The sequence below is a fragment of the Melozone crissalis genome, unplaced genomic scaffold (assembly GCF_028551555.1).
Source record: "Melozone crissalis strain CALT ecotype California unplaced genomic scaffold, PUWL_Pcris_2 ptg000019l_1, whole genome shotgun sequence".
In the NCBI taxonomy this organism is placed as follows: Eukaryota; Metazoa; Chordata; class Aves; order Passeriformes; family Passerellidae; genus Melozone; species Melozone crissalis.
The window spans coordinates 30991346-31006168 of NW_026535797.1; positions in this window are offsets into that span (position 1 = coordinate 30991346).

A 14823-nucleotide genomic window follows, 5' to 3' on the forward strand; every position below is an offset into this window, starting at 1 on the left:
GCAAGCTGCGCACACAATCGCAGTGTTGTACAGCTTGCTTCTACACCTTTGCCAAGCTGCCGTTCTCTCCGGCTCCCGGAGGCGAAGAAGCGGCTTCTTCGCGCAAAGACGAGTCAGCCGCTCACAGTGCTCTGCGGTGTGCGACTTCTGCCGACAGACGACCGTGAGCAGAGCTTAGCTCTGCTGAGCACCGTAGCTTCGTCTACAGCCTCTCTTCTCGTCTACATCTTAGCAAAAAGCTTTTCCACACTGTCTGGCAAGGAGAAACTGTGCCAGCACACAAAACATCTCCCATCGTGTTCTAGAGCTGGCACGGAGGTCTGCCGAGTGTTTTGCAAGAAGAGAAAGAAAGTTGTCCAAAACAGCTTCCAATCGAATATTCATGTGAATAGAAAAGGCAGGAGAGTGGTCAGGTATAGTTTTCTTAAAGTTGGCAAGCTGCAAACGCAATGGCAGTGTTGTACAGCTTGCTTCTTCACCTTTGCCAAGCTGCAGAGCACAGTACCTTCGTCTTTAGCATCTCTTCTCGTCTACATCTTAACAAAAAGCATTTCCACTCTGTCTGGCAAGGAGAAACTGTGCCAGCACACAAAACATCTCCCATCGTGTTCTAGAGGCTGCACGGAGGTCTGCCGAGTGTTTTGCAAGAAGAGAATGAAAGTTGTTCAAAACAGCTTCCAATCGAATATTCATGTGAATAGAAAAGGCAGGAGAGTGATCAGGTACTGTTTTCTCTCAGTTGGCAAGCTGCACACACAATGGCACTGTTGTACAGCTTGCATCTTCACCTTTGCAAAGCTGCAGAGCACAGTACCTTCGTCTTTAGCCTCTCTTCTCGTCTACATCGTAGCAAAAAGCTTTTCCACTCTGTCTGGCAAGGAGAAACTGTGCCAGCACTCAAAACATCTCCCATCGTGTTCTAGAGCTTGCACGGAAGTCTGCCGAGTGTTTTGCAAGAAGAGAAAGAAAGTTGTCCAAAACAGCTTCCAATTAAATATTCATGTGAAAAGAAAAGGCAGGAGAGTGGTCAGGTACTGTTTTATCTCAGTTGGCAAGCTGCACACACAATGGCAAAGTTGTACAACTTGCTTCTTCACCTTTGCCAAGCTGCAGAGCACAGTACCTTCGTCTTTAGCCTCTCTTCTCGTCTACATCTTAGCAAAAAGCTTTTCCACTCTGTCTGGCAAGGAGAAACTGTGCCAGCACAGAAAACATCTCCCATCGTGTTCTAGAGGCTGCACGGAGGTCTGCCGAGTGTTTTGCAAGAAGAGAAAGAAAGTTGTCCAAAACAGCTTCCAATCGAATATTCAAGTGAATAGAAAAGGCAGGAGAGTGGTCAGGTACTGTTTTCTCTCAGTTGGCAAGCTGCACACACAATGGCACTGTTGTACAGCTTGCTTCTTCACCTTTGCCAAGCTGCAGAGCACAGTACCTTCGTCTTTAGCCTCTCTTCTCGACCACAACTTAGCAAAAAGCTTTTCCACTCTCTCTGGAAAGGAGAAACTGTGCCAGCACACAAAACATCCCCCATGGTGTTCTGGAGGCTGCATGGAGGTCTGCCGAGTGTTTTGCAAGAAGAGAAAGAAAGTTGTCCAAAACAGCTTCCAATCGAATATTCATGTGAATAGAAAAGGCAGGAGAGTGGTCAGATACGGTTTTCTCTCAGTTGTCAAGCTGCACACACAATGGCAGTGTTGTACAGCTTGCTTCTTCACCTTTGCCAAGCTGCAGAGCACAGTACCTTCTTCCTTAGTCTCTCTTCTCGTCCACATCTTAGCAAAAAGCTTTTCCACTCTGTCTGGCAAGGAGAAACTGTGCCAGCACACAAAACATCTCCCATCGTGTTCTAGAGGCTGCACGGAGGTCTGCCGAGTGTTTTGCAAGAGGAGAAACAAAGTTGTCCAAAACAGCTTCCAATTAAATATTCATGTGAATAGAAAAGGCAGGAGAGTGGTCAGGTACTGTTTTCTCTCAGTTGGCAAGCTGCACACACAATGGCACTGTTGTACAGCTTGCTTCTTCACCTTTGCCAAGCTGCAGAGCACAGTACCTTCGTCTTTAGCCTCTCTTCTCGTCTACATCTTAGCAAAAAGCTTTTCCACTCTGTCTGGCAAGGAGAAACTGTGCCAGCACACAAAACATCTCCCATCGTGTTCTCGAGCTTGCACGGAGGTCTGCCGAGTGTTTTGCAAGAAGAGAAAGAAAGTTGTCCAAAACAGCTTCCAATCGAATATTCATGTGAATAGAAAAGGCAGGAGAGTGGTCAGGTACTGTTTTCTCTCAGTTGGCAAGCTGCACACAAAATGGCACTGTTGTACAGCTTGCTTCTTCAACTTTGCCAAGCTGCAGAGCACAGTACCTTCGTCTTTAGCCTCTCTTCTCGACCACAACTTAGCAAAAAGCTTTTCCACTCTGTCTGGAAAGGAGAAACTGTGCCAGCACACAAAACATCCCCCATGGTGTTCTCGAGGCTGCATGGAGGTCTGCCGAGTGTTTTGCAAGAAGAGCAAGAAAGTTGTCCAAAACAGCTTCCAATCGAATATTCATGTGAATAGAAAAGGCAGGAGAGTGGTCAGATACGGTTTTCTCTCAGTTGGCAAGCTGCACACACAATGGCAGTGTTGTACAGCTTGCTTCTTCACCTTTGCCAAGCTGCAGAGCACAGTACCTTCTTCCTTAGTCTCTCTTCTAATCCACATCTTAGCAAAAAGCTTTTCCACTCTGTCTGGCAAGGAGAAACTGTGCCAGCACACAAAACATCTCCCATCGTGTTCTAGAGGCTGCACGGAGGTCTGCCGAGTGTTTTGCAAGAGGAGAAACAAAGCTGTCCAAACAGCTTCCAATTAAATATTCATGTGAATAGAAAAGGCAGGAGAGTGGTCAGGTACTGTTTTCTCTCAGTTGGCAAGCTGCACACACAATGGCACTGTTGTACAGCTTGCTTCTTCACCTTTGCCAAGCTGCAGAGCACAGTACCTTCGTGTTTAGCCTCTCTTCTGGTCTACATCTTAGCAAAAAGCTTTTCCACTCTGTCTGGAAAGGAGAAACTGTGCCAGCACACAAAACATCTCCCATCGTGTTCTAGAAGTTGCACGGAGGTCTGCCGAGTGTTTTGCAAGAAGAGAAAGAAAGTTGTCCAAAACAGCTTCCAATCGAATATTCATGTGAATAGAAAAGGCAGGAGAGTGGTCAGGTACTGTTTTCTCTCAGTTGGCAAGCTGCACACACAATGGCAGTGTTGTACAGCTTGCTTCTACACCTTTGCCAAGCTGCCGCTCTCTCCGGCTCCCGGAGGCGAAGAAGCGGCTTCTTCGCGCAAAGACGATTCTGCCGCTCACAGTGCTCTGCGGTGTGCGACTTCTGCCGAAAGACGCCCGGGAGCAGAGCTTAGCTCTGCAGAGCACCGTACCTTCGTCTTTAGCCTCTCTTCTCGTCTACATCTTAGCAAAAAGCTTTTCCACTCTGTCTGGCAAGGAGAAACTGTGCCAGCACACAAAACATCTCCCATCGTGTTCTACAGCTTGCACGGAGGTCTGCCGAGTGTTTTGCAAGAAGAGAAAGAAAGTTGTCCAAAACAGCTTCCAATCGAATATTCATGTGAATAGAAAAGGCAGGAGAGTGGTCAGGTACTGTTTTCTCTCAGTTGGCAAGCTGCACACACAATGGCAGTGTTGTACAGCTTGCTTCTACACCTTTGCCAAGCTGCCGCTCTCTCCGGCTCCCGGAGGCGAAGAAGCGGCTTCTTCGCGCAGAGACGATTCTGCCGCTCACAGTGCTCTGGGGTGTGCGCCTTCTACCGAAAGACGGCCGTGAGCAGAGCTTAGCTCTGCAGAGCACCGTAGCTTCGTCTTTAGCCTCTCTTCTCGTCTACATCTTAGCAAAAAGCTTTTCCACTCTGTCTGGCAAGGAGAAACTGTGCCAGCACACAAAACATCTCCCATCGTGTTCTCAAGCTTGCACGGAGGTCTGACGAGTGTTTTGCAAGAAGAGAAAGAAAGTTGTCCAAAACAGCTTCCAATCGAATATTCATGTGAATAGAAAAGGCAGGAGAGTGGTCAGGTACTGTTTTCTCTCAGTTGGCAAGCTGCACACACAATGGCATTGTTGTACAGCTTGCTTCTTCACCTTTGCCAAGCTGCAGAGCACAGTACCTTCGTCTTTAGCCTCTCTTCTCGTCTACTTCTTAGCAAAAAGCTTTTCCACTCTGTCTGGAAAGGAGAAACTGTGCCAGCACAGAAAACATCTCCCATCGTGTTCTAGAGCTTGCACGGAGGTCTGCCGAGTGTTTTGCAAGAAAAGAAAGAAAGTTTTCCAAAACAGCTTCCAATCGAATATTCATGTGAATAGAAAAGGCAGGAGAGTCGTCAGATACGGTTTTCTCTCAGTTGGCAAGCTGCACACACAATGGCAGTGTTGTACAGCTTGCTTCTTCACATTTGCCAAGCTGCAGAGCACAGTATCTTCGTCTTTAGCCTCTCTTCTCGTCTACATCTTAGCAAAATGCATTTCCACTCTCTCTGGCTAGGAGAAACTGTGCCAGCACACAAAACATCTCCCATCGTGTTCTAGAGGCTGCACGGAGGTCTGCCGAGTATTTTGCAAGAGGAGAAAGAAAGTTGTCCAAAACAGCTTCCAATTAAATATTCATGTGAATAGAAAAGGCAGGAGAGTGGTCAGGTACTGTTTTCTCTCAGTTGGCAAGCTGCACACACAATGGCACTGTTGTACACCTTGCTTCTTCACCTTTGCCAAGCTGCAGAGCACAGTACCTTCGTCTTTAGCCTCTCTTCTCGTCTACATCTTAGCAAAAAGCTTTTCCAATCTGTCTGGAAAGGAGAAACTGTGCCAGCACACAAAACATCTCCCATCGTGTTCTAGAAGTTGCACGGAGGTCTGCCGAGTGTTTTGCAAGAAGAGAAAGAAAGTTGTCCAAAACAGCTTCCAATCGAATATTCATGTGAATAGAAAAGGCAGGAGAGTGGTCAGGTACTGTTTTCTCTCAGTTGGCAAGCTGCGCACACAATGGCAGTGTTGTACAGCTTGCTTCTACACCTTTGCCAAGCTGCCGCTCTCTCGGGCTCCCGGAGGCGAAGAAGCGGCTTCTTCGCGCAAAGACGATTCTGCCGCTCACAGTGATCTGCGGTGTGCGACTTCTGCCGAAAGACGCCCGGGAGCAGAGCTTAGCTCTGCAGAGCACCGTACCTTAGTCTTTAGCCTCTCTTCTCGTCTACATCTTAGCAAAAAGCTTTTCCACTCTGTCTGGCAAGGAGAAACTGTGCCAGCACACAAAACATCTCCCATCGTGTTCTCAAGCTTGCACGGAGGTCTGCCGAGTGTTTTGCAAGAAGAGAAAGAAAGTTGTCCAAAACAGCTTCCAATCGAATATTCATGTGAATAGAAAAGGCAGGAGAGTGGTCAGGTACTGTTTTCTCTCAGTTGGCAAGCTGCACACACAATGGCAGTGTTGTACAGCTTGCTTCTACACCTTTGCCAAGCTGCCGCTCTCTCCGGCTCCCGGATGCGAAGAAGCGGCTTCTTCGCGCAAAGACGATTCTGCCGCTCACAGTGCTCTGCGGTGTGCGCCTTCTGCCGAAAGACGGCCGTGAGCAGAGCTTAGCTCTGCAGAGCACCGTAGCTTCGTCTTTAGCCTCTCTTCTCGTCTACATCTTAGCAAAAGCTTTTCCACTCTGTCTGGAAAGGAGAAACTGTGCCAGCACACAAAACATCTCCCATCGTGTTCTCGAGCTTGCACGGAAGTCTGACGAGTGTTTTGCAAGAAGAGAAAGAAAGTTGTCCAAAACAGCTTCCAATCGAATATTCATGTGAATAGAAAAGGCAGGAGAGTGGTCAGGTACTGTTTTCTCTCAGTTGGCAAGCTGCACACACAATGGCACTATTGTACAGCTTGCTTCTTCCCCTTTGCCAAGCTGCAGAGCACAGTACTTTCGTCTTTAGCCTCTGTTCTCGACCACAACTTAGCAAAAAGCTTTTCCACTCTGTCTGGAAAGGAGAAACTGTGCCAGCACACAAAACTTCCCCCATCGTGTTCTAGAGGCTGCATGGAGGTCTGCCGAGTGTTTTGCAAGAAGAGAAAGAAAGTTGTCCAAAACAGCTTCCAATCGAATATTCATGTGAATAGAAAAGGCAGGAGAGTGGTCCGATACGGTTTTCTCTCAGTTGGCAAGCTGCAAACACAATGGCAGTGTTGTACAGCTTGCATCTTCACCTTTGCCAAGCTGCAGAGCACAGTACCTTCTTCCTTAGTCTCTCTTCTCGTCCACATCTTAGCAAAAAGCTTTTCCACTCTGTCTGGCAAGGAGAAACTGTGCCAGCACACAAAACATCTCCCATCGTGTTCTAGAGGCTGCACGGTGGTCTGCCGAGTGTTTTGCAAGAGGAGAAAGAAAGTTGTCCAAAACAGCTTCCAATTAAATATTCATGTGAATAGAAAAGGCAGGAGAGTGGTCAGGTACTGTTTTCTCTCAGTTGGCAAGCTGCATACACAATGGCACTGTTGTACAGCTTGCTTCTTCACCTTTGCCAAGCTGCAGAGCACAGTACCTTCGTCTTTAGCCTCTCTTCTCGTCTACATCTTAGCAAAAAGCTTTTCCAATCTGTCTGGAAAGGAGAAACTGTGCCAGCACACAAAACATCTCCCATCGTGTTCTAGAAGTTGCACGGAGGTCTGCCGAGTGTTTTGCAAGAAGAGAAAGAAAGTTGTCCAAAACAGCTTCCAATCGAATATTCATGTGAATAGAAAAGGCAGGAGAGTGGTCAGGTACTGTTTTCTCTCAGTTGGCAAGCTGCGCACACAATGGCAGTGTTGTACAGCTTGCTTCTACACCTTTGCCAAGCTGCCGCTCTCTCCGGCTCCCGGAGGCGAAGAAGCGGCTTCTTCGCGCAAAGACGATTCTGCCGCTCACAGTGCTCTGCGGTGTGCGACTTCTGCCGAAAGACGCCCGGGAGCAGAGCTTAGCTCTGCAGAGCACCGTACCTTCGTCTTTAGCCTCTGTTCTCGACCACAACTTAGCAAAAAGCTTTTCCACTCTGTCTGGAAAGGAGAAACTGTGCCAGCACACAAAACTTCCCCCATCGTGTTCTAGAGGCTGCATGGAGGTCTGCCGAGTGTTTTGCAAGAAGAGAAAGAAAGTTGTCCAAAACAGCTTCCAATCGAATATTCATGTGAATAGAAAAGGCAGGAGAGTGGTCCGATACGGTTTTCTCTCAGTTGGCAAGCTGCAAACACAATGGCAGTGTTGTACAGCTTGCATCTTCACCTTTGCCAAGCTGCAGAGCACAGTACCTTCTTCCTTAGTCTCTCTTCTCGTCCACATCTTAGCAAAAAGCTTTTCCACTCTGTCTGGCAAGGAGAAACTGTGCCAGCACACAAAACATCTCCCATCGTGTTCTAGAGGCTGCACGGTGGTCTGCCGAGTGTTTTGCAAGAGGAGAAAGAAAGTTGTCCAAAACAGCTTCCAATTAAATATTCATGTGAATAGAAAAGGCAGGAGAGTGGTCAGGTACTGTTTTCTCTCAGTTGGCAAGCTGCATACACAATGGCACTGTTGTACAGCTTGCTTCTTCACCTTTGCCAAGCTGCAGAGCACAGTACCTTCGTCTTTAGCCTCTCTTCTCGTCTACATCTTAGCAAAAAGCTTTTCCAATCTGTCTGGAAAGGAGAAACTGTGCCAGCACACAAAACATCTCCCATCGTGTTCTAGAAGTTGCACGGAGGTCTGCCGAGTGTTTTGCAAGAAGAGAAAGAAAGTTGTCCAAAACAGCTTCCAATCGAATATTCATGTGAATAGAAAAGGCAGGAGAGTGGTCAGGTACTGTTTTCTCTCAGTTGGCAAGCTGCGCACACAATGGCAGTGTTGTACAGCTTGCTTCTACACCTTTGCCAAGCTGCCGCTCTCTCCGGCTCCCGGAGGCGAAGAAGCGGCTTCTTCGCGCAAAGACGATTCTGCCGCTCACAGTGCTCTGCGGTGTGCGACTTCTGCCGAAAGACGCCCGGGAGCAGAGCTTAGCTCTGCAGAGCACCGTACCTTCGTCTTTAGCCTCTCTTCTCGTCTACATCTTAGCAAGAAGCTTTTCCACTCTGTCTGGCAAGGAGAAACTGTGCCAGCACACAAAACATCTCCCATCGTGTTCTAGAGCTTGCACGGAGGTCTGCCGAGTGTTTTGCAAGAAGAGCAATAAAGTTGTCCAAAACAGCTTCCAATCGAATATTCATGTGAATAGAAAAGGCAGGAGAGTGGTCAGGTACTGTTTTCTCTCAGTTGGCAAGCTGCACACACAATGGCAGTGTTGTACAGCTTGCTTCTACACCTTTGCCAAGCTGTCGCTCTCTCCGGCTCCCGGAGGCGAAGAAGCGGCTTCTTCGCGCAAAGACGACTCTGCCGCTCACAGTGCTCTGGGGTGTGCGCCTTCTGCCGAAAGACGGCCGTGAGCAGAGCTTAGCTCTGCAGAGCACCGTAGCTTCGTCTTTAGCCTCTCTTCTCGTCTACATCTTAGCAAAAAGCTTTTCCACTCTGTCTGGCAAGGAGAAACTGTGCCAGCACACAAAACATCTCCCATCGTGTTCTCGAGCTTGCACGGAGGTCTGCCGAGTGTTTTGCAAGAAGAGAAAGAAAGTTGTCCAAAACAGCTTCCAATCGAATATTCATGTGAATAGAAAAGGCAGGAGAGTGGTCAGGTACTGTTTTCTCTCAGTTGGCAAGCTGCACACACAATGGCACTGTTGTACAGCTTGCTTCTTCACCTTTGCCAAGCTGCAGAGCACAGTACCTTCGTCTTTAGCCTCTCTTCTCGACCACAACTTAGCAAAAAGCTTTTCCACTCTGTCTGGCAAGGAGAAACTGTGCCAGCACACAAAACATCCCCCATCGTGTTCTAGAGGCTGCCTGGAGGTCTGCCGAGTGTTTTGCAAGAAGAGAAAGAAAGTTGTCCAAAACAGCTTCCAATCGAATATTCATGTGAATAGAAAAGGTAGGAGAGTGGTCAGATACGGTTTTCTCTCAGTTGGCAAGCTGCGCACACAATGGCAGTGTTGTACAGCTTGCTTCTTCACCTTTGCCAAGCTGCAGAGCACAGTACCTTCTTCCTTAGTCTCTCTTCTCGTCCACATCTTAGCAAAAAGCTTTTCCACTCTGTCTGGCAAGGAGAAACTGTGCCAGCACACAAAACATCTCCCATCGTGTTCTCGAGCTTGCACGGAGGTCTGCCGAGTGTTTTGCAAGAAGAGAAAGAAAGTTGTCCAAAACAGCTTCCAATCGAATATTCATGTGAATAGAAAAGGCAGGAGAGTGGTCAGGTACTGTTTTCTCTCAGTTGGCAAGCTGCACACACAATGGCACTGTTGTACAGCTTGCTTCTTCACCTTTGCCAAGCTGCAGAGCACAGTACCTTCGTCTTTAGCCTCTCTTCTCGTCCACAACTTAGCAAAAAGCTTTTCCACTCTGTCTGGAAAGGAGAAACTGTGCCAGCACACAAAACATCTCCCATCGTGTTCTAGAGGCTGCACGGAGGTCTGCCGAGTGTTTGCAAGAAGAGAAAGAAAGTTGTCCAAAACAGCTTCCAATCGAATATTCATGTGAATAGAAAAGGCAGGAGAGTGGTCAGATACGGTTTTCTCTCAGTTGGCAAGCTGCACACACAATGGCAGTGTTGTACAGCTTGCTTCTTCACCTTTGCCAAGCTGCAGAGCACAGTACCTTCTTCCTTAGTCTCTCTTCTCGTCCACATCTTAGCAAAAAGCTTTTCCACTCTGTCTGGCAAGGAGAAACTGTGCCAGCACACAAAACATCTCCCATCGTGTTCTCGAGCTTGCACGGAGGTCTGACGAGTGTTTTGCAAGAAGAGAAAGAAAGTTGTCCAAAACAGCTTGCAATCGAATATTCATGTGAATAGAAAAGGCAGGAGAGTGGTCAGGTACTGTTTTCTCTCAGTTGGCAAGCTGCACACACAATGGCACTGTTGTAGAGCTTGCTTCTTCACCTTTGCCAAGCTGCAGAGCACAGTACCTTCGTCTTTAGCCTCTCTTCTCGTCTACATCTTAGCAAAAAGCTTTTCCACTCTGTCTGGCAAGGAGAAACTGTGCCAGCACACAAAACATCTCCCATCGTGTTCTAGAGGCTGCACGGAGGTCTGCCGAGTGTTTTGCAAGAAGAGCAAGAAAGTTGTCCAAAACAGCTTCCAATCGAATATTCATGTGAATAGAAAAGGCAGGAGAGTGGTCAGGTACTGTTTTCTCTCAGTTGGCAAGCTGCACACACAATCGCAGTGTTGTACAGCTTGCTTCTTCACCTTTGCCAAGCTGCAGAGCACAGTACCTTCGTCTTTAGCCTCTCTTCTCGTCTACATCTTAGCAAAAAAGCTTTTCCACTCTGGCTGGCAAGGAGAAACAGTGCCAGCACACAAAACATCTCCCATCGTGTTCTAGAGGCTGCACGGAGGTCTGCCGAGTGTTTTGCAAGAGGAGAAAGAAAGTTGTCCAAAACAGCTTCCAATCGAATATTCATGTGAATAGAAAGGCAGGAGAGTGGTCAGGTACTGTTTTCTCTCAGTTGGCAAGCTGCACACACAATGGCACTGTTGTACAGCTTGCTTCTTCACCTTTGCCAAGCTGCAGAGCACAGTACCTTCGTCTTTAGCCTCTCTTCTCGTCTACATCTTAGCAAAAAGCTTTTCCACTCTGTCTGGCAAGGAGAAATTGTGCCAGCACAAAAAACATCTCCCATTGTGTTCTAGAGGCTGCACGGAGGTCTGCCGAGTGTTTTGCAAGAAGAGCAAGAAAGTTGTCCAAAACAGCTTCCAATTAAATATTCATGTGAATAGAAAAGGCAGGAGAGTGGTCAGGTACTGTTTTCTCTCAGTTGGCAAGCTGCACACACAATGGCAGTGTTGTACAGCTCTCTTCTTCACCTTTGCCAAGCTGCAGAGCACAGTACCTTCGTCTTTACGCCCTCTTCTCGTCTACATCTTAGCAAAAAGCTTTTCCACTCTGTCTGGCAAGGAGAAACTGTGCCAGCACACAAAACATCTCCCATCGTGTTCTAGAGGCTGCACGGAGGTCTGCCGAGAGTTTTGCAAGAAGAGAAAGAAAGTTGTCCAAAACAGCTTCCAATCGAATATTCATGTGAATAGAAATGGCAGGAGAGTGGTCAGGTACTGTTTTCTCTCAGTTGGCAAGCTGCACACACAATGGCAGTGTTGTACAGCTTGCTTCTTCACCTTTGCCATGCTGCCGCTCTCTCCGGCTCCCAGAGGCGAAGAAGCGGCTTCTTCGCGCAAAGAGGACTCTGCCGCTCACAGTGCTCTGCGGTGTGCGCCTTCTGCCAAAAGACGCTCGGGAGCAGAGCTTAGCTCTGCAGAGCACAGTACCTTCGTCTTTAGACTCTCTTCTCGTCTACATCTTAGCAAAAAGCTTTTCCACTCTGTCTGGCAAGGAGAAACTGTGCCAACACACAAAACATCTCCCATCGTGTTCTCGAGCTTGCACGGAGGTCTGCCGAGTGTTTTGCAAGAAGAGAAAGAAAGTTGTCCAAAACAGCTTCCAATCGAATATTCATGTGAATAGAAAAGGCAGGAGAGTGGTCAGGTACTGTTTTCTCTCAGTTGGCAAGCTGCACACACAATGGCAGTGTTGTACAGCTTGCTTCTTCACCTTTGCCAAGCTGCAGAGCACAGTACCTTCGTCTTTAGCCTCTCTTCTCGACCACAACTTAGCAAAAAGCTTTTCCACTCTGTCTGGAAAGGAGAAACTGTGCCAGCACACAAAACATCTCCCATCGTGTTCTAGAGGCTGCACGGAGGTCTGCCGAGTGTTTTGCAAGAAGGGAAAGAAAGTTGTCCAAAACAGCTTCCAATCGAATATTCATGTGAATAGAAAAGGTAGGAGAGTGGTCAGATACGGTTTTCTCTCAGTTGGCAAGCTGCACACACAATGGCACTGTTGTACAGCTTGCTTCTTCACCTTTGCCAAGCTGCAGAGCACAGTACCTTCTTCCTTAGTCTCTCTTCTCGTCCACATCTTAGCAAAAAGCTTTTCCACTCTGTCTGGCAAGGAGAAACTGTGCCAGCACACAAAACATCTCCCATCGTGTTCTCGAGCTTGCACGGAGGTCTGCCGAGTGTTTTGCAAGAAGAGAAAGAAAGTTGTCCAAAACAGCTTCCAATCGAATATTCATGTGAATAGAAAAGGCAGGAGAGTGGTCAGGTACTGTTTTCTCTCAGTTGGCAAGCTGCACACACAATGGCACTGTTGTACAGCTTGCTTCTTCACCTTTGCCAAGCTGCAGAGCACAGTACCTTCGTCTTTAGCCTCTCTTCCCGTCCACAACTTAGCAAAAAGCTTTTCCACTCTGTCTGGAAAGGAGAAACTGTGCCAGCACACAAAACATCTCCCATCGTGTTCTAGAGGCTGCACGGAGGTCTGCCGAGTGTTTGCAAGAAGAGAAAGAAAGTTGTCCAAAACAGCTTCCAATCGAATACTCATGTGAATAGAAAAGGCAGGAGAGTGGTCAGATACGGTTTTCTCTCAGTTGGCAAGCTGCACACACAATGGCAGTGTTGTACAGCTTGCTTCTTCACCTTTGCCATGCTGCAGAGCACAGTACCTTCTTCCTTAGTCTCTCTTCTCGTCCACATCTTAGCAAAAAGCTTTTCCACTCTGTCTGGCAAGGAGAAACTGTGCCAGCACACAAAACATCTCCCATCGTGTTCTCGAGCTTGCACGGAGGTCTGACGAGTGTTTTGCAAGAAGAGAAAGAAAGTTGTCAAAAACAGCTTCCAATCGAATATTCATGTGAATAGAAAAGGCAGGAGAGTGGTCAGGTACTGTTTTCTCTCAGTTGGCAAGCTGCACACACAATGGCACTGTTGTAGAGCTTGCTTCTTCACCTTTGCCAAGCTGCAGAGCACAGTACCTTCGTCTTTAGCCTCTCTTCTCGTCTACATCTTAGCAAAAAGCTTTTCCACTCTGTCTGGCTCGGAGAAACTGTGGCAGCAAACAAAACATCTCCCATCGTGTTCTAGAGGCTGCACGGAGGTCTGCCGAGTGTTTTGCAAGAAGAGAAAGAAAGTTGTCCAAAACAGCTTCCAATCGAATATTCATGTGAATAGAAAAGGCAGGAGAGTGGTCAGGTACTGTTTTCTCTCAGTTGGCAAGCTGCACACACAATCGCAGTGTTGTACAGCTTGCTTCTTCACCTTTGCCAAGCTGCAGAGCACAGTACCTTCGTCTTTAGCCTCTCTTCTCGTCTACATCTTAGCAAAAAAGATTTTCCAATCTGGCTGGCAAGGAGAAACTGTGCCAGCACACAAAACATCTCCCATCGTGTTCTAGAGGCTGCACGGAGGTCTGCCGAGTGTTTTGCAAGAGGAGAAAGAAAGTTGTCCAAAACAGCTTCCAATCGAATATTCATGTGAATAGAAAAGGAAGGAGAGTGGTCAGGTACTGTTTTCTCTCAGTTGGCAAGCTGCACACACAATGGCACTGTTGTACAGCTTGCTTCTTCACCTTTGCCAAGCTGCAGAGCACAGTACCTTCGTCTTTAGCCTCTCTTCTCGTCTACATCTTAGCAAAAAGCTTTTCCACTCTGTCTGGCAAGGAGAAATTGTGCCAGCACAAAAAACATCTCCCATTGTGTTCTAGAGGCTGCACGGAGGTCTGCCGAGTGTTTTGCAAGAAGAGCAAGAAAGTTGTCCAAAACAGCTTCCAATTAAATATTCATGTGAATAGAAAAGGCAGGAGAGTGGTCAGGTACTGTTTTCTCTCAGTTGGCAAGCTGCACACACAATGGCAGTGTTGTACAGCTCTCTTCTTCACCTTTGCCAAGCTGCAGAGCACAGTACCTTCGTCTTTACGCCCTCTTCTCGTCTACATCTTAGCAAAATCTTTTCCACTCTGTCTGGCAAGGAGAAACTGTGCCAGCAGACAAAACATCTCCCATCGTGTTCTAGAGGCTGCACGGAGGTCTGCCGAGAGTTTTGCAAGAAGAGAAAGAAAGTTGTCCAAAACAGCTTCCAATCGAATATTCATGTGAATAGAAATGGCAGGAGAGTGGTCAGGTACTGTTTTCTCTCAGTTGGCAAGCTGCACACACAATGGCAGTGTTGTACAGCTTGCTTCTTCACCTTTGCCATGCTGCCGCTCTCTCCGGCTCCCAGAGGCGAAGAAGCGGCTTCTTCGCGCAAAGAGGACTCTGCCGCTCACAGTGCTCTGCGGTGTGCGCCTTCTGCCAAAAGACGCCCGGGAGCAGAGCTTAGCTCTGCAGAGCACAGTACCTTCGTCTTTAGCCTCTCTTCTCGTCTACATCTTAGCAAAAAGCTTTTCCACTCTGTCTGGCAAGGAGAAACTGTGCCAACACACAAAACATCTCCCATCGTGTTCTAGAAGTTGCAGGGATGTCTGCCGAGTGTTTTGCAAGAAGAGAAAGAAAGTTGTCCAAAACAGCTTCCAATCGAATGTTCATGTGAATAGAAAAGGCAGGAGAGTGGTCAGGTACTGTTTTCTCTCAGTTGGCAAGCTGCGCACACAATCGCAGTGTTGTACAGCTTGCTTCTACACCTTTGCCAAGCTGCCGTTCTCTCCGGCTCCCGGAGGCGAAGAAGCGGCTTCTTCGCGCAAAGACGAGTCAGCCGCTCACAGTGCTCTGCGGTGTGCGACTTCTGCCGACAGACGCCCGTGAGCAGAGCTTAGCCTTGCAGAGCACCGTACCTTCGTCTTTAGCCTCTCTTCTCGTCTACATCTTAGGAAAAAGCTTTTCCACTCTGTCTGGCAAGGAGAAACTGTGCCAGCACACAAAACATCTCCCATCGTGT